The sequence below is a fragment of the Etheostoma spectabile genome, chromosome 21 (assembly GCF_008692095.1).
Source record: "Etheostoma spectabile isolate EspeVRDwgs_2016 chromosome 21, UIUC_Espe_1.0, whole genome shotgun sequence".
NCBI classification, from domain to species: domain Eukaryota; kingdom Metazoa; phylum Chordata; class Actinopteri; order Perciformes; family Percidae; genus Etheostoma; species Etheostoma spectabile.
This window is the reverse complement of record NC_045753.1, coordinates 16,586,557-16,609,425: the sequence shown is the minus strand read 5'-3', so window position 1 is coordinate 16,609,425 and position 22,869 is coordinate 16,586,557. Positions and strand designations below refer to the sequence as shown.

General features: G+C 39.9%; 1 protein-coding gene across 4 annotated transcripts in view; it reads right to left on the bottom strand.

The window, feature by feature from the left end:
* LOC116671078 (zinc finger MIZ domain-containing protein 1) overlaps positions 1-22,869 on the bottom strand; it is a 129,183-nt gene that overhangs the window by 72,121 nt on the left and 34,193 nt on the right. The gene's annotated exons all lie outside the window — the stretch shown is intronic.

The following is a 22,869-nucleotide window of genomic DNA, read 5'->3' as shown; positions in this document are numbered from 1 at the left end:
CGATTGTTGAAGGCCATGGCAAAACCTTCAGTTTAAGCCTCTTGATGTAATCCACGTGGATTTTGAGGTGTGTTTAGGATCATTATCAAATCGAAGAAGTTCTACTTTAACCTATCGGTCCACGAACTTGATTCCAAAATGCATCAAGCTTGTTCTATATGTTCATTTGCAAACTTCAAATGCTGATTTTTGTGTGGTGAGGAGGTAGAAGAGGTTTCTTTCTGATGACCTTCCATGAAGACAATATTGTACAAGTATCTCTTATAGTGGAATGGTATACCACAACTCCAGTGTCTGCCAGGTCTTTCGGATGGATCGTGCAGTCAAACCTGGGTCTGGACTTGCATTTCTCACAATCCTGCGAGCTGTTGTCTGATATTTTTTTGGTCTTCCAGATTGTGCTTTAACTTCTGTTCCTGATGACTGTCATTTCTTAATTACATTCAAACAGGGATATTGGCATTGAAAACGCTTGCATCTTCTTATAGCCTTCTCCTGCTCTGTGAGCGTCAACTATTTTCAGTTTCAGTTTTCTAGACAACTGCTTAGAAGAACCCATGGTGCCGTTGGGGGCAAGGTAGATGAGTCTGGGCATTAAACCTTAAGATTGACATCCCTGGTCTTTCCAGACGATGAGAACAATCCATGACACTGTCAGGTCTCAGCTTCCAAAGGTTTTTTTGTTTTCTGTTATTTGAAAGTGTAAATGATGGAAAAAAATCTAACTTTTGTGACATAATAAGAATGTCTAATCTGTCTATGATGCCTTTTGGAGATTTTTCCATTTTCTTTGCTTCTTTATGCACTTAATACAATTTTTTTACCGGGTGCCAAACTTTTGAACCCCACTGTATTACTGTATACAGTAAATAGTGTGGGTGTGTGTGTGGATATAAGATATATATATATAGATATATATATATAATATAATATATATATTATTATATATATATAAAATTCCTACATAATTGCATTACATTATTCTGTCAGGCCTTGAGTCACGGGTCAGGATTTCTGGTAAGAGACATTGCTGTTGAGGTTTCAAATGTATTTTGGCCCTTAAGACCACAAGCGAGTGCCGTCTAGTTCAATTATATTGGGAGAGGGCAAACATCTCTTCGGCTATTATCACCAAATGGGCAACTATACCAAAATATTCTAGATTGATAAATAGCATACAGGTAAAGGGAAAGATATGGATTTTTGATTTGGGGTGTTTTGTTTAAATTGTGTGTTAGGATAAACCCCTTGAGATGTATCATTGTTTTCAAGAACTAGTTTTTGAACTGTCCTTTAAAGAAATGCACTTATTTGCTTTTTCCAGAGTTAGATGAGAGATCAAATCCACTCTAACAAGAGACATTGTTTTCACCAGTCATTGATTTGAGTTATTATAAACAATATTGATTATAGCTGCTTTAATGAAACTCATATACTGTTGAATAGGTCTATAGAATGCTGAAATCTAGAAACTATATATAAATATAATATACACACTAAAAACGCTGGGGTTATTTTAGTACCAAATGCTGGGTTAGGGCTGTTGGGTCATAGGTTGGGTTGATTTAACAAACGTTGGGTCAAGACTGTGACCAACACGATGGGTCAGACCGGAGCGGCTCATTCTGCCGCCATTTTGGACAGAAGGCCCGGGACGTCGACGACCACAGCCCCGTAAGTGGTAGGAACCTTTAAGACGGTCAAACTATACAAATATGTTTAGAAGCGCAGACAATTGGTCCTGTAAACACACTAACACCTTACACGGAATTAATTATAACTAATAACGTTAAGTTATGAGTAGCCGTTGACGCCCTGACCGTGGATGACGCAGGAAAAATGCCGTTAGCTATGACGCTAACGTTATGGCGAGCTCTAAAACATAAAACATGATAATAACGTAAACAGGACAATGATAAAGTAAACAGACTTGAAATTCTTATGTGGAATCAGCTCTAACAGTTACAGGTATGTTGTGTTTAGGGTTACTTCTGTTATGTAATATTTAGCTATGGTAACGTAGCTATTAACGTAGCTGTTGTGGGGTTAACCGTAACGCTAGGTCACTTAGCTAACGCTAGCTAGCGAGCTATAAGGCTAGCGTTTATGGACATTGACGTAGCAATAGTTAACTGTTAGCATCAAACTCATCTTGTATCTTGCTTGCTACGGCCTTAATCTACGTGTAGCTAGTAAATCTTTTTGTTTTTTTCGTCGCTATTTTTGGTGCCTGTAAAACACCTGAGACCCTTACACGGAATAATTAACTATATAACGTTAACGTTATGAGTAGCTGTTCATTTAGAGTCCGCACGTCATTGACACAGTGAGGTGACGATGGTAAAAAGTTAGCTAGCGCTAACGGTATAGCTTGAGCTCTAAAACTATAAAACCAGATAATAACGCAAAAAAGGACAATGATAAAGCAAGAGACTCATTCTCTCTATGTGTTAAGCAGTCTAACATACAAGGTACGTTGTGGTAGGGTTACTTCTGTATTGTAATATGTAGCTATGGTAATGTTAGCTAAAGCTGGCTGCAGTGGTGACTCAGCATATAGCTAGCTAGCTAGCGCTTATCAAGTTATGTGATATTGTAATGGGATTAAATCCAGTGAGCACATAATGCCTTCCTGTAGTTTTGCTGGTTGTAGGATGAGTGTGGTGGTCTGTCAAAGCGAGGACGCGAACTAAAGTTAGATTAGCAGATATCTGCTTGTTCTGAATTCGTTTTTTACAGTTGATTAGCATTCCTAGATTTGTAACCTGGTGGTCTGAAGATAATATGGAAAAGTATTGATATGTAATGTACAATATCTTAGGTGATACATGCTTCAATAGGATGGGAAAGTTATGTTTAAGATTTTTACTGAATTATTTCAGGTGTGGTTTGTGTTGATTTGCAGTCTTAAAAGGTGCCAAATGATTTCAGGGATGGTAGTCTGTACTGCCCAGATCCTCTTGGCTGCTGAGGCGGGGCAGTAGTTCTGTTTAGGATTTAGTAAAAATTTATCTTCTTTGCTAGGTAAATCTAAAAATGCAATGGTTATACCCTACAGAAAAAAAGAACTAGTGCTGAATGTACATGTTTAGTGTTACTGTATGCTATAGTATCCATATTAATTAATACAAATTATAATATCTGGACTCATTTTGATCATCCTCGACTCTCATCGGGTGTTTAGGATGAGAGGATTACAGTGTAGAATCTAAAAGGTCAACATGAGCCGCTCTAGAGTTATAGAGTACTTCTTAGTGTGGAGTGTACTATTTTATTATTTACTATTTTATTCTTCTTCATTTCTAACAGATGGATGATTTTGGGAAGGAGAAACTTGTTGAGAAGGCATAAACCCGCAACAGGCTTTCTGGAAGAACGTCTCCGCAATGTTGAAAAGACTCCACTCTGGCAGACGAGGACGTTTAACATCACAAGTGCCACAACCACAGAGTCCTTTTGCCAGGTAGAACAGTAACATGTCTCCTCCTTAGAAGTGATTGTGACGTCCTCTACCCTGTTTGTAACGTACTTCTTCTTTAAGTATGAGCAGTTTCTATCTGAGATTCAACTCTTTACAACTCTTCATTTGTTGTAGTGAGGGCTAAACTTGATTCTTGTATGGGAAACGGCCCACCATCCAAAAAGGAGATGTCTTAATATGTCACAACTTGGTATAACTTTCATTTCTCTGCTCATCACAGAACCAACTAACACCCAGAGAGACCATCATCTGGCCCCAGTACCAGGGTGGCCAACACATGTTGGAGCCTGCTCTCCAGGGCCCAGTGGATCCGTTCTAATGGGACCACATCACTGCTGGACATTACACACAGAGGTCCCACGCTAGTGGACTCTCCAGGCATGGGTGAGACTATATCTTACACAGTTACTGAAAACCAGTCATTGTGTCTTCATATTCTTTTGCTCTTTGACTCTACTGTACTTAGATTTTTTGGAATGACTTTTCCCTTGCCCTACTTTATATGTTTGACGCACTGAAATCTATCCGTTCCGGTTGATGTGTCCAGGAGAGTCGTTGATATGTCTTTTAGGTCTGAATCTAGAACTAGGCAAGGCTAGATAATAAGGCTTATTAAGAATATCTTATTTGTATTATTCCTTCTTTTGTTGTTTTTTGCTCGATTGCGACCACATGCCGAGTACCTGATGAGATCCACACAGAGCCCCATACGTCTAATACTGTCTTTGTGAAGGGGGGGGGGGGGGGGGGGGGGCGTTGGAGCAGCAGTCTCTTTGGCTGCTGTGGACGTCGTCTCACTCCACTTTTTGGGGTCTCATGTTGGTTTGCCAAACTTTGTGCTAATGTTTGGGAGTTCATCAGACCACCGTGTTTCAGAGACCAGGACCTGAATCAAACGCTGTCAAATAATGCTAGAGTCTACTATGTAGTTTTTTAATTTCATGTAGGCTATGGCACATGGTCGAGTTAAAGGGCCAGATTCTGCACTTAAGACAATTCAGGAACCAGATCTCACTCAGACACCATGGATGTTTCTTATCGGTGTGTGCGTAAGCACCAGAAGACACAAAATAACCCCAAATCCCGGAAAAGAGATTGTTTTTTGGGCACTTTAAGCATTTAAAAGTTGGTTTGCAAAGTTAATGCATGAGTTTAAGAAGTTGTGATTTTTGTCCCGTTATGAGTAAAATGACACAGCAATGTTTTTAAATCAAAAATGTAAATTACTTTTGTATTCTTTTATACTACTTTTAATGTTAACTGAAATTAATTGTAATGTTTAATTTTGTATGAAGGGATATATTTGGGCTTAAAGCAATAAAAAAAATGCTGGGATTTTTGGGATATTTCATAATTTCAAAGTACATTTCTTAATGCAAAAAATCAAGGTGGAAAAAAAAATACAGATAACCCAGAAATGGGTTATATTTTTCTACACATTTTAGGTTGTTTTAACCAACAACAGGGTTATTTTAACACATTGTTGGGTGAAATATAACCACACTGGGTCAGACCATACCCACCCTGCTGGGTCAAACCAACCCAGCGTGGCATCGGGTCCATAGTTTGACCCAGCATTGGTTACCAATATGACCCAAGTTGGGTTATTTTAACCCAGCAGTTTTAAGAGTGTATAACTATATTTTTTTAATTATATAGTGGGAAAAAAAATACTCTGAAATGTACTAGATGGAAAGCATAAAGTAACAAAATGGGTAGTACAAAAACTTGATTAACTTCAACTACAGTAACTAGGACCGGGCTTATATTTGTCCACCTACTGTAAAAATGTTCAAACTGGGCCACTGAATGGCAGTCAGATCAGCTGTTGGATTAATAGAAGGCCCAGGAGCGCTGCAACTATCATAATTTAATAGCTTTACGCATATCACAATAGAAGAAATTATCAGAAGCGTGTGGGGGTCAAGGCAAGCTAGTTGGGTCTTGGTCATATTCTATAACAAGAATTTACTAGACCCAATGAATGGCTTTCACTGACACAGAGAAATGCAATTATAGGCAGGATAAAAGCTTGTTAATGTGGTCGTATTTCAAGAAGCAGCATCGAGGTAGAACATTCACAAGCCAAAAGCATCTCAATGCCAAGTGTTCTTAAACAATTTACACCATGCAATATAACTAATATGTTGGCTTATGAAGCATAGCACATTCAGGCTATTCATCATGAGCAGGAAATTGACAAGTTATCCGTGGAAGGCATGTCAAAGGGATATCAGCTTTAATTTTGCATCAAAGGAAACAAGCGCTACTCCATTTGTTCAGTCCCCTCCATTTTCTTTGCAGCGTCTTCATTCAAGGTAAAGCCCGTCAGATAGCTCATACGAGACGCGTGAGTCGAAAGGAGGCTCGGAAATTCAACAGGGTCACAAAAGAGTGGGGAAGTTCATCTCGGAGCCAAGTGAGGCTTAATGGCTTCCTCTGCTGTACATCAACTCAGACCATCAGAGCCGGCTGCGGAGAACATCTGTCCCAAGTACACAGACACTTTGTACCGCCGCAGTCATCCTGTCAATCAAACATGTTCTGGCATGTCACGACTATCACCAGCACCTGAAGATGTGCGCCCAAGATGCTTTTGGGTGTGCATACATGCATGAGCGTTGCATCTATGTTTGTGTGCGAGTATGGGAAGAGAGGTCGACGCCACATCTATTTAGTCCAGTCACATGAGTTCTAACTCTGTGTTAATGCTGCTCTGTTCCTAGGACAGGCGGGTGGGTCATCAGCAGAAGCAGCAGAGCACCAGGATAGCTCCAGCTCTGCTCTCTGACCCCAGCCCTCCAGCTCTACATCAGTGGGAGAGAACTACAAGATTCCTGGGCAGCAGTTAGGAAAGGCTATCTCACAAAAAGAGGCACTTCTTGACGGATGCCATGTCATCTGCCTCTTTCTCTCACCGGGACTAATGGGCTATAATTCAGCTGTCACCCTGGCACGTTATCTCGCATCTCTCATGGGAAGGATACCAACCCCGAACATCTCCACCACAGTCTAAGCTCTGAAAAAGATAAGCCTTAGATTCCCAAAGTTGCTTTACAACTAAAGGTATTGTGAAGAGCTGGGATCAGAGGGAAATTCCACATGTGCGTTAACTACTAAGGAAAACCAGTCAGATAAGATAGTAGATGGATCTCAAAGGGGTTGCGAGAAGGCAAACGGGCTCAAGTGCTACTTGTTAAGGTTACATCACCAAGAAGTGTACAGGAAAATCATCTTTCCATCTGCACAAACAACACATGGCAGGAATGAAGCATAAATTAGTATGTTAACATTCCTAAAAGAAGGCAACCTCTGGCTTTGTGATTTGATAGCAAAATAAACATAGTTGGGCGGTTTAATAGCTTTTGGAATCCTTTTTAAACTAGTATGACATTTAATATGTGAAAAATCATGGAAGTCCTGAACATTATCATTCCAAAGATCTTCTTTTTTCTTTCCAGGCACTTTAATTTAGAACTGGGCATATAGCAATATATATCGATATCGTGTATGAGACTAACTGTCGTCTTAGATTTTGGATATCATAATATGTATATGACATAAGTGTTGTCTTTTCTGGTTTTAAAGGTTGCATACAGTAAAGTGATGTCATTTCTGTATTGCCAGATTGTTGTAGCGGCTCTATTTGCCTTTACCCACTTAGCCATTATATCCACATTCCTGATGCGTAATTATCCAAAATCTCATTGTGTAAATATTTGGAATCTGTTTTTATCACCCTGAAGTTAAAGATAGCGTGGTCTGTCATTTGTTTTCAAGATATATAAGATAAATACTCCGTATGTTCTGTTTGCACGACAATCACAATTGAGTTCCTTACAACTTTTAAATTGAACTCATCCCATACATTGGAGTTTACAAAAAACTGATCGCTTCAACCTCAATTGACAAACCTCACATTTGGAGGGTGAAACTTCCCTCTATGTTACATTTTTTTTTGTGGTTTATATGCTAAGGCACCTGCTTCAGGAAACATCTATGTATAGACACTACAACGGCCCCATCATTAACAGCTTGTCATTCAGACCTCTGGGTGTTCGGGTTGAATGTAACCTCACTGCTCGGCTGTGTGCTTGTTTAATAAAGTACTTCCATGACTAACACTGGTCACTGGAACAAGGAGTTATGATTGTGCCTGGCTGTGAAACTGCTCGCAAAAGCATTCATTAGCCTAGATATATTTCATCAAAAGGCTCTCGTTATTATATTCAACAGATATCTCTTCAGAACAAAAGTTCACTCTAACAACTGATAATAATCCTTCTAATAGGCTTGGATGTTTCAAACTTAGAGTAAGTGGCAGGCTCTGCTCTCCGTTTGCCCATGCAGGGGAGGTGGACAGCCATGTGTGCAGAGGCAGGGGCTCTGAGGCCAGGCCCTCTATCCTTCTGTTCAGTTAGTAGAGGCTCACACTTATCAGTTCCAGATCTCACAAGAACAGAAAGAAAGAGAGACCACTGACAGGAAGGGGATTTTTTTCTTCCCCCACTTTTTTTTTTTCTTCCTTTAGTAAGGTTAACAGAATGTCTGCACCCCCACGTTTCACAGAGAAAGCAATTATTCATTAGACCTTACACTGGTGCAACGAGACAAAGACCAAATGGCAACCTCAGACATCAAACCAACTAATGAAACCTGGGTGCCATAACTGCTTAGTGTTGAAAAAAACCAGTCCAGTCATGATTAGTTGATCAAAGCAACAACTTTAATAAGCGTTTAAGTAATTTATCTAGAAAAAATTACAAAGTTTTGACTGTTTTAGCTTCTCGAATGGACATTAACACTTTCTGTTAATGCCATAAAAATCATGAATATCTGTTGGTTTGGTTCAGTCGGACAAAAAAAATTTGAAGATGTAACCTTGTTTTTCTGGCATTTATAGACAAACAGTAAAGAGAGTAATCAATAAAGAAAAGATAATTATTACAACCTTAACATACTTATTTCAAATTAAACCCAGCTAGATCTTCCCTCCGCAAAGGCAACCTTACCTCATCAACAGCGAGAGGGGAAAATCTGTCACTGAGAGGGAAGAGAGAGAGCTGACTGTGAAGCAAACGTGTCAACTCCCTGTTTGTGTCGATCCCCCTCGTTACACTTGCTCTCACTGTCTACTGCCGACATCTCCACAATAATCACTTTGGTTTATCCCACTCAGCTATGTGGCAGCCAGATGTTTGTGAGGGCACCGTAATTCTCAGCATTCACACTGCTCTAATCAAGATAACCACTTGATCTATTCAGTGTGTATGTGGTGTGTGGATGTCCCAATTCCTAATCCATAAAGCCATAGCTGTATTGTGTAATAAGTGGACAAACCAATTACATTCTCCTTCCACCACATAATCTCCCTTTTAGTGGAACGCACACTGTGCCACATATTGCATAAGGATGAACTAGTGGCTAGCTGGTGAAGAGGATTGCATGACTTCTGTGTGTGTGTGTGTGTGTGTGTGGTGTGTGGTGTGTGTGTGTTGTGTGTGTGTGTGTGGTGTGTGTGTGGTGTGTGTACATTCTTCAGACTGCATTTGGATAGGATGTAGGAAAAAAAACAAAACCACGCAACATCTAGCACTGTTACTCAGAGCCCCCCAGGAGCTTTTAACGAAATCAACATGCTTTGCAAGGTGAGCCGACACTGGCCACACACAAACTGCTGCCATCAAATGTTTACCAAAGACACTTGAGCACAGTGGAGGACAGAGCATGTCCGAGCAAACAAAGTTGTAGTCTTTAAATCAACTGTAGTGACAGGGGAGGCACATATCTGTTTCTAGTGACAAGCTTTGTTAATTCCCAGCAAAGCTGAATCTCACGTAATTAAAAAGATCCTTACTGCCTGGTGATTATCAAGGATTAAAAATAATTTTGTGCTCTCAAATTCATTTATTCTATTACACAACCTTATTCTAATTCCAACATCAAGATTTCTCATGAAACAGGCTGTGTAGAGTGAGTACTCGAAGCGCTAGCTGGTGCTTGCTAACAATCAGTAAGCAAGTTTGTTTGCTTAGTCGTAATGTAACAATCAAGGTGTTCCCAACACTAAAAGTTGCTACTGGTCAAGTGTGAAATGCCTAGCATCCACAGTGGTAAGCCATTTACACGTAAATGATAGCAGACACATGTACAATCACAACTGTAATGAGAAAAGTGTAGAGGACAAAAAAAAGTGACAACCTAATAATATTAGCATAAAGGGTATGAATTACTGTAGGCACCTCAACACCAAAAAACAGCTGTAGCCTGCCGCTAACATTCTGGGTGCAACAACAACCTGCACCATTCTACTGCGACAGAAACACTAATAGGAGAGCATACATTTTTAATCATCCACCTGAAAAAAAAAAAAAAAGAACACCGCGTGATTTCAATCCTTGATTCTTCACACGAAGGACCCCCCCCACACCATTCACAACCAGGAGGAGAAACACTTCCACACCTCACGTCTTCTGTCCCTGAGAGAAATCAGGGAGGAAAAAGAACAGAGGTAAATCACCGCTGCATTACACCAATCTCCAAACACTGAATTATAAGATTACATTTTTTTTTCTCCAAAAAAATCAAGCCCACTCGATGATTTCCTTCTCACACATTCCTTTGGGCCCTGAGTGGCTTCATCTGCGCTTTGCTAAGCGTGATACACTTCTTCCCCGCACAGATAAGCTCCTTCACGCTCTCGTGCCAATGAAGGACAAATCAAAAGAGCAACCAATGACAGTATGGATCATACAAACATCCACCACAGGGTAAGTTCACTGCCAGGCACATTTATAATTCACCCCCGATGGACAGATAAGCTATTAAGAGAGGCCTTCACTATAGCTTTGCACTTAGCCTGGGCTGGCGGGGCTCACGCACATGCCAGTGACATTCAGACCCTGAAAATTCCATTAGTTATTGGTGAAGTTCAAAAGGTGATATGATGGCGGAGCCATTACATTTAAGCCAGTTAACAACTTTTTACAATAACCAAGAGAAAAAAAGAGAACATATGTCTATCTATATACCCAAATGTACATTCTTTAGTGAATTAACAGTTGTGAGTAGTTGTACTTAAGCATAATAAGCATAGGGTGGATTCTAGCATGTTAACTTTCAGAAATTTAAGCAACTACTGGCATCGACAGAGAGTAAACAAAGAAGAACACTGGAATATTTAAATATATTTATTATATTCCAATAATTGAATGTGTGGCTTACCTCAGACCATTGACTGTTAACATTACTTATTCAGAAGTTTCACAAGCATTAAATGTTAAGCAAGGAGTTTGGATGTTGAGAGAAAATATTCAGGTCTCTGAGAGAAAACAGCACCCGGAAATCCAGAGATCTCACAATAGCACAATTTGTATTTGCACAGAAAGTTACTTGGCATGGAGTAATGCTGCTCATTGAATACCTTGTATTTGGGCTGCCCAATCACACAGTATATCGGATTTAGGCGGGGCAGAGGCGAGCTAAACAGATGACAACAGTTTAATCTAACAGTTAGTGCCGCTGCTAGCCGAGCGTACGTCACCCCACGTGCTGTTGTTGATTGATGTAGTGTATCCACTACGTGCAGTGAGTTTTCAAATGCACGATGGTGTCGTCCATCAAGATGGGCAAATTTCATTACTCGATGCCAGACCCTTAATCTTTTGGATTAGGGTCTGGATTTCCAGGCTAAGAGACAGTACAATATCAGCTAAATTTAAAGTCCTCAACCCCTCATTGAATGAAGGGTCTGATTGAGGTAGTAAATAAGTAGAGTCATTTAAAGATGACAGAGCATGCTCCAGCAGGTGAAAGTATAAACAAACTATTGGCTTTTTCTTTGTTTGTTCCTGCACTCCATTTTTGTTTAAAGGGCATGACCCTCATTTTTTAAGGAGGCAAAAAAAAAGTTCACTCCTCAAATGTTGAATACGACATTTCAAGGAGCTGATGGAAGGAAAGAAAGGATAAAAAAAAAGTGTTCCCCTGTTCCCTTAAAGTCTATAGCGTACCCTGTTGTGTATCGTTTTCATAAGTGTCTGCCAGTGACACACAGCATGCTTGCCATTTCTATCCCCAACCAGAGTTCTCCTGAGCCATGCTTTGGTTGACAGGACAAGGATGCACCAAATATAAAAACTGTCTACCCACAAGGTCTATTTTCACATTCAGCAGAGAAGGGGCCTGGGATTTTTTTTTTTTTTTTTCTTTTTTTTTTTTTTTTAAATCTTAAGATTTTTTAGGGCAGTTCTCCCTGCTGGAGGCAGCATTTCTCTCCTGCTGGAAGTGCAGCCCTCTGAAGAGGGAAAGTGGACGGAGTGCTGGGGGCTAATGGGTCGAGAGAGAGAGAGAGAGGGGGGGAGGAGGGGTTGACGCTGGGTGCCTCCTTTTAAAGCCAGATTCTCCCCAGATACCTCTGTGCTATTCATCAACAGCTTTTCCAGGGCTGTGAAAAATCAATGTGCTCTGCACTGCAAACAGTTCCATGAACGGGGGATGGAAGGAAAAAAAGCTCAACTGCAACAGAATTGATGTGTTAAGTACAATAACACGGCCTCGCAGCGCAGTGAGGAGGAGACTCGAGCACCCGGACACAAGACTGACTGGCAGTAAGGAACCGCAAGCATATGACAAAACTGCTGGCAAGTGCAATTGAAATGAGAGGTATTAATAAAAGGAGGTTTTTTTGGATACCCGACAGAGAAAAATTCCTTCACGTGACTGCAATTTTCTGAGAGCAGGGATATATTTTCAATAAAAAAAAATCTCGATCATAAAATAATCTGTAAACACTTATATGTATGTTTCAGATAACTGCGACTAGAACTTATTGGCGTAAAATGTCAAAATAGTTAGAACAATTCCCCTCACAAGTTCCCGGAGCCAATTAACATCCTCAAATTAGTAATTTTGTCACCTAAACGGTTTAGATGTTTAATTACAAAAGAATATATTTTTAAAAAGCGCAAGGTTTTACCTTTAAGAAGGTGGAAAATATAACAATTTTGTTGATATAACTTAAATGGTTAACTAACTACTAACTGATAAGAGTCACACAAAAATATATCCAAGTCTCACACAACACACACACACACAACCACCCACCACACACACACACACCACACACCCACACCCACACCCACACAAACAAACACACACACACACACACCACACCACACCACACACCCCCACACACACACAATCCCAAGACAATTCACTCTTGATACTGCAAAAAAAACAAAAAAACAGAAGCTCAGAGAAATTGTGTCAAGACACACACAATAAAACATTCTCCTTGCCTCTCTAAGCCGGCCACAGAGTGCATTTATCATTGTTATTATTTCTTCAGAGAGGCCCTCCCAGGTTTAATTGGGTCCTCGGAGTCAAAATCCCCGCTGTCGCTGCAGCCAGAGGAGCTGGACAGACTCATTCTCGCCAGCGATCAACAGGTTTTACTGGCTGCATGAAAAGTCATCTGTATAAAGTGGCCGTGAAACCCGCTGGCAAGTCAGACGGGTGGTGGGAGCTGGACGCCACCGCTAAGCCTGGACAATGGCAGGAGAGGGACACCTCGGCAGAAATCTCACCTGGCCTGCTCGCAACACTGTGGAAAGGCTCTTAAGAGCCACAGGTGCTGTTCACCCAGCCAGTCTTTGGAGCTATTATCCCAGTGGGCAACATTTGCATTTTAACTGGTAGATACTGTGGTTTTTGAATGCAAATGGACATCAAGCATGTGAACAATGAAACAGGATTAGAAAAAATTAAAGGTTTTTTTTTTTGGCCTCAATTAAAAAAGGGAAACGAATTAGGGGGTGGAATCACCAGACGCCCTCCCGATACAATATCATCAGATACTATGCCACAATACGATGTTATTTCAATTTAAACATATTGCTATATCTGCGATATATTGTACTTTAACCTTTTTCCAACTTCTAATTTTTCCCAATTCAAATGATGTCACCAAAAGGAAACTTGTTTCAACATCAGTTTTATCTCTTATACCATTTCTCTGTGTGTTCATCACTTCAATTTATTTCTGCAAAAATGGGATTGTCAAGCAGACAAACTGACCAACACTAACGAATAAAAAAAAGATCGAGTACTTGGCGCCTGTGTATGAATAGTATTGCCACTGAAAATACGCGATCTATGCTGTATCGATTTTTCAACCACCTACAAACAATGAGCTAAAGTGATAACAATCGTTAAAAACATGCAGAGTACATTCCATTAGTGTTGAATATACTGTTTGCTGATTGTCATTATAATGGTAGGATGAACTTTCTCAAAAACAAAATTCCTTTTATTGCTTACGCCTCTTGATGTAATCCACCGTGGATTTTGAGGTGTGTTTAGGATCATTATCAAATCGAAGAAGTTCTACTTTAACCTCATCGGTCCACAGAACTTGATTCCACAATGCATCAAGCTTGTCTATATGTTCATTTGCAAACTTCAAATGCTGATTTTTGTGGTGAGGATGTAGAAGAGGTTTTCTTCTGATGACTCTTCCATGAAGACAATATTTGTACAAGTATCTCTTTATAGTGGAATGGTATACCACAACTCCAGTGTCTGCCAGGTCTTTCTGGATGGATCGTGCAGTCAAACCTGGGTCTGGACTTGCATTTCTCACAATCCTGCGAGCTGTTCTGTCTGATATTTTTCTTGGTCTTCCAGATTGTGCTTTAACTTCCACTGTTCCTGATGACTGTCATTTCTTAATTACATTCCAAACAGAGGATATTGGCATCTGAAAACGCTTTGCTATCTTCTTATAGCCTTCTCCTGCTCTGTGAGCGTCAACTATTTTCAGTTTCAGTTTTCTAGACAACTGCTTAGAAGAACCCATGGTGCCGATTGTTGGGGCAAGGTCAGATGAGTCTGGGCATTTAAAACCTTAAGATTGACATCCCTGGTCTTTCCAGACGATGAGAACAATCCATGACACTGTCAGGTCTCAGCTTTCCAAAGGTTTTTTTGTTTTCTGTTATTTTGAAAGTGTAAATGATGGAAATAAAATCTAACTTTTTGTGACATATAATAAGAATGTCTAATCTGTCATATGATGCCTTTTGGAGATTTTTCCATCTTTTCTTTGCTTCTTTATGCACATTAATACAATTTTTTTACCTGGGGTGCCCAAACTTTTGAACCCCACTGTATTTACTGTATACAGTAAATAGTGTGTGTGTGTGTGTGTATATAAATATATATATATAGATATATATATATAATATAATATATATATTATTATATATATATAAAATTCCTACATTAATTGCATTACATTATTCTGTCAGGCCTTGAGTCACGGGTCAGGATTTCTGGTAAGAGACATTGCTGTTGAGGTTTCAAATGTATTTTGGCCCTTTAAGACCACAAGCGAGTGCCGTCTAGTTCAATTATATTGGGAGAGGGCAAACATCTCTTCGGCTATTATCACCAATACTGGGCAACTTATACCAAAATATTCTAGATTGATAAATAGCAATACAGGTAAAAGGGAAAGATATGGATTTTTGATTTTGGGGTGTTTTGTTTAAATTGTTGTTAGGATAAACCCCTTGAGATGTATCATCTTGTTTTCAAGAACTAGTTTTTGAACTGTCCCTTTAAAGAAATGCACTTATTTGCTTTTTCCAAGAGTTAGATGAGAAGATCAAATCCACTCTAACAAGATTACATTGTTTTCACAGTCATTGATTTGAGTTATTATAAACAATATTGATTATAGCTGCTTTAATGAAATCATATACTGTTGAATAGGTCTATAGAAATGCTGAAATCTAGAACTATATATAAATATAATATACACACTAAAAACGCTGGGTTATTTTAGTACCCAAATGCTGGTTAGGGCTGTTGGGTCATAGGTTGGGTTGATTTAAACAAAGTTGGGTCAAGACTGTGACCAACACGATGGGTCAGACCGGAGCGGCTCATTCTGCCGCCATTTTGGACAGAAGGCCCGGGACGTCGACGACCACAGCCCCGTAAGTGGTAGGAACCTTTAAGACGGTCAAACTATACAAATATGTTAGATAGCGCAGACAACTTGGTCCTGTAAACACACTAACACCCTTACACGAATAATTAACTAATAACGTTAAAGTTATGAGTAGCCGTTGACGCACCTGACCGTAGGATGACGCAGGGAAAATGACCGTAGCTAGGCTAACGTTATGGCGAGCTCTAAAACATAAAACATGATAATAACGCTAAACAGGACAATGATAAAGTAAACAGACTGATAATTCTTATGTGGAATCAGTCTAACAGTTACAGGTATGTTGTGTTTAGGGTTACTTCTGTAGTGTAATATTTAGCTATGGTAACGTAGCTATTAACGTAGCTGTCTGTGTGGTTAACCGTAACGTAGGTCACTTTAGCTAACGCTAGCTAGCGAGCTATAAGGCTAGCGTTTATGGACATTGACGTTAGCAATAGTTAACTGTTAGCACAAACTCATCTTGTATCTTGCTTGCTAACTGCCTTAATCTAACGTTAGCTAGTAAATCTTTTGTTTTTTCGTCGCTATTTTTGGTGCCTGTAAAACACTGAGACCCTTACACGGAATAATTAACTATATAACGTTAACGTATGAGTAGCTGTCATTTAGCGTCCGCACGTCATTGACACAGTGAGGTGACGATGGTAAAAAGTTAGCTAGCGCTAACGTTATAGCTTGAGCTCTAAAACTATAAAACCAGATAATAACGCAAAAAAGGACAATGATAAAGCAAGAGACTCATTCTCTCTATGTGTTAAGCAGTCTAACAGTTACAAGGTACGTTGTGGTAGGGTTACTTCTGTATTGTAATATGTAGCTATGGTAATGTTAGCTAACAGCCTGGCTGCAGTGGTGACTCAGCATATAGCTAGCTAGCTAGCGCTTATCAAGTTATGTGATATTGTAATGTGATTAAATCCAGTGAGCACATAATGCTTCCTGTAGTTTTGCTGGTTGTAGGATGAGTGTGGTGGTCTGTCAAAGCGAGACTGGCTGAACTAAAGTTAGCATTAGCAGATATCTGCTGTTCTGAATTCAGTTTTTTTACACAGTTTGATTAGCATTCCTAGACTTTGTAACCTGGGTCTGAAGATATATGGAAATATGTATTGAATATGTAATGTACAATATCTTAGGTGATACATGCTTCAATAGGATGGGAAAGTTATGTTTAAGATTTTTTACTGAATTATTTCAGGTGTGGTGTGTTGATTTGCAGTCTTAAAAGGGCCAAATGATTTCAGGGATGTAGTCTGTACTGCCCAGATCCTCTTGGCGCTGAGGCGGGGCAGTAGTTCTGTTTAGATTAGTAAAAATTTATCTTCTTTGCTAGGTAAATCTAAAAATGCAATGGTTATACCCTACAGAAAAAAAGAACTAGGCTGAATGTACATGTTTAGTGTTACTGTATGCTATAGTATCCATATTAATTAATACAAAATTTAATAATCTGGGACTCATTTTGATCATCCTGACTCTCATCGGGTGTTTAGGAGAGAGGATTACAGTGTAGAATCTAACAAGGTCAACATGAGCGCTCTAGAGTTATAAGTACTTCTTAGTGTGAGTGTACTATTTTATTATTTACTATTTTATTCTTCTTCATTTCTAACAGATGGATGATTTTGGGAAGGAGAAACTTGTTGAGAAGGCATAAACCCGCAACAGGCTTTCTGGAAGAACGTCTCCGCAATGTTGAAAAGACTCCACTCTGGCAGACGAGGACGTTTAACATCACAAGTGCCACAACCACAGAGTCCTTTTGCCAGGTAGAACAGTAACATGTCTCCTCCATTAGAAGTGATTGTGACGTCCTCTACCCTGTTTGTAACGTACTTCTTCTTTAAGTATGAGCCAGTTTCTATCTGAGATTCAACTCTTTACAACTCTTCATTTGTTGTAGTCGAGGGCTAAACTTGATTCTTGTATGGGAAACGGCCCACCATCCAAAAAGGAGATGTCTTAATATGTCACAACTTGGTATAACTATTCATTTCTCTGCTCATCACAGAACCAACTAAACCCAGAGAGGACCATCATCTGGCCCCAGTCCAGGTTGGCCAACACATGTTGGAGCCTGCTCTCCAGGGCCCAGTGGATCCGTTCTAATGGGACCACATCACTGCTGGACATTACACACAGAGGTCCCACGTAGTGGACTCTCCAGGCATGGTGAGTATATCTTACACAGTTACTGAAAACCAGTCATTGTGTCTTCATATTCTTTGCTCTTTGACTCTACTGTACTTAGATTTTTTGGAAATGACTTTCCCTTGCCCTACTTTTATTGACGCACTGAAATCTATGTCGTTCCGGTTGATTGTGTCCAGGAGAGTCGTTGATATGTCTTTTAGGCTGAAATCTAGAACTAGGCAAGGCTAGGACTAATAAGGCTTATTAAGAATATTATATTTGTATTTATTCTTCTTTGTGTTGTTTTTTGCTCGATTGCGACCAACATGGCCGATACCTGATGAGTCCACACACAGAGCCCCATACGTTCTAATACGTCTTGTGAAGGGGGGGGGGGGGGGGGGGGGGCGTGGGAGCAGCGCTTTTGGCTGCTGTGGACGTCGGTCTCACTCCGTTTTTGGTGGTCTATGTTGGTTTGCCAAAACTTTGTGCTAATGTTTGGGAGTTCATCAGACCACCGTGTTTCAGAGACCAGGACCTGAATCAAACGCTGTCAAATTAATGCTCAGAGTCTACTATGTAGTTTTTTAATTTCTATGTAGGCTATGGCACATGGTCGAGTTAAAGGGCCCAGATTCTGCACTGAAGACATTCAGGAACCAGATCTCACTCAGACACCATGGATGGTTCTTATCGTGTGTGTGCGTAAGCACCAGAGACACAAAATAACCCCCAAATCCCCGAAAAAGAGATTGTTTTTTGGGCACTTTAAGATTTAAAAGTTGGTTTGAAAGTTAAATGCATGAAGTTTAAGAAGTTGTGACTTTTTGTCCGTTAGTGATTGTAAAATGACACAGCATATGTTTTAAATCAAAAATGTAAAATTACTTTTGTATTCTTTTATACTACTTTTAATGTTAACTGAAATTAATTGTAATGTTAATTTTGTTGAAGGGATATATTGGGTTAAAGCAATAAAACAAAATGCTGGGATTTTGGGATATTTCATAATTTCAAAGTACATTTCTTAATGCAAAAAATCAAGTGGGAAAAAAATACAGATAACCCAGAAATGGGTTATATTTTTCAACCATTTTAGGTTGTTTTAACCAACAACAGGGTATTTTAACAATTGTTGGGTAGAAAATATTAACCAACAGCTGGGTCAGACCATAACCCAACCTGCTGGGTCAACCAACCCAGCGTTGGCTCGGTCCATATTTGACCCAGCACTTGGTTACCAATATGACCCAAGTTGGGTTATTTTAACCCAGCAGTTTTAAGAGTGTATAACTATATTTTTTTTAATTAATATAGTGGAGAAAAAAATACTCTGAAATGTACTAGATGGAAAGCATAAAGTAACAAAATGGTAGTACAAAAACTTGATTAACTTCAACTACAGTAACTAGGACCTGGGCTTATATTTGTCCACCTACTGTAAATAAATGTTCAAACTGGGCCACTTGAATGGCAGTCAGATCAGCTGTTGGATTAATAGAAGGCCCAGGAGCGCTGCAACTATCATAATTTAATTAGCTTTACGCATATCACAAATAGAAGAAATTATCAGAAGCTGTGTGGGGGTCAAGGCAAGCTAGTTGGGTCTTGGTCATATTCTATAACAAGAATTTACTAGACCCAATGAATGGCTTTCACTGACACAGAGAAATGCAATTATATGGCAGGATAAAAGCTTGTTAATGTGGTCGTATTTCAAGAAGCAGCATCGAGGTAGAACATTCACAAGCCAAAAGCATCTCAATGCCAAGTGTTCTTAAAACAATTTACACCATGCCATTAATTAACTAATATGTTGGCTTATGAAGCATAGCACATTCAGGCTATTCATCATGAGCAGGAAATTGACAAGTTATCCGTGGAAGGCATGTCAAAGGGATATCAGCTTTAATTTTGCATCAAAGGAAACAAGCGCTACTCCATTTGTTCAGTCCCCTCCATTTTCTTTGCAGCGTCTTCATTCAAGTAAAGCCAGTCAGATAGCTCATACAGAGACGCGTGAGTCGTAAAGGAGGCTCGGAAATTCAACAGGGTCACAAAAGAGTGGGGAAGTTCATCTCGGAGCCAAGTGAGGCTTAATGGCTTCCTCCTGCTGTACATCAACTCAGACCATCAGAGCCGGCTGCGGAGAACATCTGTCCCAAGTACACAGACACTTTGTACCGCCGCAGTCATCCTGTCAATCAAACATGTTCTGGCATGTCACGACTATCACCAGCACCTGAAGATGTGCGCCCAAGATGCTTTTGGGTGTGCATACATGCATGAGCGTGTGCATCTATGTTTGTGTGCGAGTATGGGAAAGAGAGGTCGACGCCACATCTATTTTTAGTCCAGTACACTGAGTTCTAACTCTGTGTTAATGCTGCTCTGTTCCTAGGACAGGCGGTCGGGTCATCAGCAGAAGCAGCAGAGCACCAGGATAGCTCCAGCTCTGCTCTCTGACCCCAGCCCTCCAGCTCTTACATCAGTGGGAGAGACTTACAAGATTCCTGGGCAGCAGTTAGGAAAGGCTATCTCCAAAAAAGAGGCACTTTCTTGACGGATGCCATGTTCATCTGCCTCTTTCTCTCACCGGTGACTAATGGGCTAATAATTCAGCTGTCACCCTGGCACGTTATCTCGCATTCTCTCATGGGAAGGATACCACCCCGGAACATCTCCACCACAGTCTAAGCTCTGAAAAAGATAAGCCTTAGATTCCCAAAGTTGCTTTACAACTAAAGGTATTGTGAAGAGCTGGGATCAGAGGGAAATTCCACATGTGCGTTAACTACTAAGGAAAACCCAGTCAGATAAGATAGTAGATGGATCTCAAAGGGGTTGCGAGAAGGCAAACGGGCTCAAGTGCTATCTTGTTAAGGTTACTCACCAAGAAGTGTACAGGAAAATCATCTTTCCATCTGCCAAAACAACAACACATGGCAGGAATGAAGCATAAATTAGTATTGTTAAACATTCCTAAAAGAAGGCAACCTCTGGCTTTTGTGATTTTGATAGCAAAATAAACATAGTTGGGCGGTTTAAATAGTACTTTTGTGAATCCTTTTTTAAACTAGTATGACATTTATATATGTGAAAAATCATGGAAGTCCTGAACATTATCATTCCAAAGATCTTCTTTTTTCTTTCCAGGCACTTTAATTTAGAACTGGGCAATATAGCAATATTATATCGATATCGTGTTATGAGACTAACTGTCGTCTTAGATTTTGGATATCATAATATCGTAATATGACATAAGTGTTGTCTTTTCTTGGTTTTAAAGGTTGCATTACAGTAAAGTGATGTCATTTTCTGTACTTGCCAGATTGTTGTAGCGGCTCTATTTAGCCTTTACCCACTTAGCCATTATATCCACATTCCTGATGCGTAATTATCCAAAATCTCATTGTGTAAATATTTGGAATCTGTTTTTTATCACCCTGAAGTTAAAGATAGCGTGTCTGTCATTTGTTTTCAAGATATATAAGATAAATACTCCCGTATGTTCTGTTTGCACGACAATCACAATTGAGTTCCTTACAACTTTTTAAATTGAACTCATCCCATACATTGGAGTTTACAAAAAACTGATCGCTTCAACCTCTAATTGACAAACCTCACATTTGGAGTGTGAAACTTCCCTCTATGTTACATTTTTGTTTGTGGTTTATATGCTAAGGCACCTGCTTCAGGAAACATCTATGTATAGACACTACAACGGCCCCATCATTAACAGCTTGTCATTCAGACCTCTGGGTGTTCGGGTTGAATGTTAACTCTCACTGCTCGGCTGTGTGCTTGTTTAATAAAGTACTTCCACTTGACTTAACACTGGTCACTGGAACAAGGGAGTTATGATTGTGCCTGGCTGTGAAACTGCTGCAAAGCATTCATTTAGCCTAGATATATTTCATCAAAAGGCCTCTCTGTTATTATATTCAACAGATATCTCTTCAGAACAAAAGTTCACTCTAACAACTGATAATAATCCTTCTAATAGGCTTGGATGTTTTCAAACTTAGAGTTAAGTGGCAGGCTCTGCTCTCCGTTTGCCCATGCAGGGGAGGTGGACAGCCATGTGTGCAGAGGCAGGGGCTCTGAGGCCAGGCCCTCTATCCTTCCTGTTCAGTTAGTAGAGGCCTCACACTTATCAGTTCCAGATCTCACAAGAACAGAAAGAAAGAGAGACCACTGACAGGAAGGGGATTTTTTTCCTTCCCCCACTTTTTTTTTTCTTCCTTTAGTAAGGTTAACAGAATGTCTGCACCCCTCACGTTTCACAGAGGAAAGCAATTATTCATTAGACCTTACACTGGTGCAACAGAGACAAAGACCAACCTGGCAACCTTCAGACATCAACCAACTAAAATGAACCTGGGTGCCATAACTGCTTAGTGTTGAAAAAACCAGTCCAGTCATTGATTAGTTGATCAAATGCAACAACTTTAATAAGCGTTTAAGTAATTTATCTAGAAAAAATTACAAAGTTTTGACTGTTTTTAGCTTCTCGAATGTGACATTAAACACTTTCTGTTTAATGCCATAAAAATCATGAATATCTGTTGGTTTGGTTCAGTCGGACAAAACAAACTATTTGAAGATGTAACCTTGTTTTTCTGGCATTTATAGACAAACAGTAAAGAGAGTAATCAATAAAGAAAGATAATTATTACAACCTTACACATACTTTATTTCAAATTAAACCCAGCTAGATCTTCCCTCCGCAAAGGCAACCTTACCTCATCAACAGCGAGAGGGGAAAATCTGTCACTGAGAGGGAGAGAGAGAGCTGACTGTGAAGCACACGTGTCAACTCCCTGTTTGTGTCGTATCCCCCCTCGTTACACTTGCTCTCACTGTCTACCTCGCCTGACATCTCCACAATAATCACTTTGGTTTATCCCACTCAGCTATGTGGCAGCCAGATGTTTGTGAGGGCACCGTATTTCTCAGCATTCACACTGCTCTAATCAAGATTAACCACTCTGATCTATTCAGTGTGTATGTGTGTGTGCTGGATGTCCCAATTCCTAATCCATAAAGCCATAGCTGTATTGTGTAATACAGTGGACAAACCAATTACATTCTCCTTCCACCACATAATTCTCCCTTTTAGTGGAACGCACACTGTGCCACATATTGCATAAGGATGAACTAGTGGCTAGCTGGTGAAGAGGATTGCCATGACCTTCTGTGTGTGTGTGTGTGTGTGTGTGTGTGTGTGTGTGTG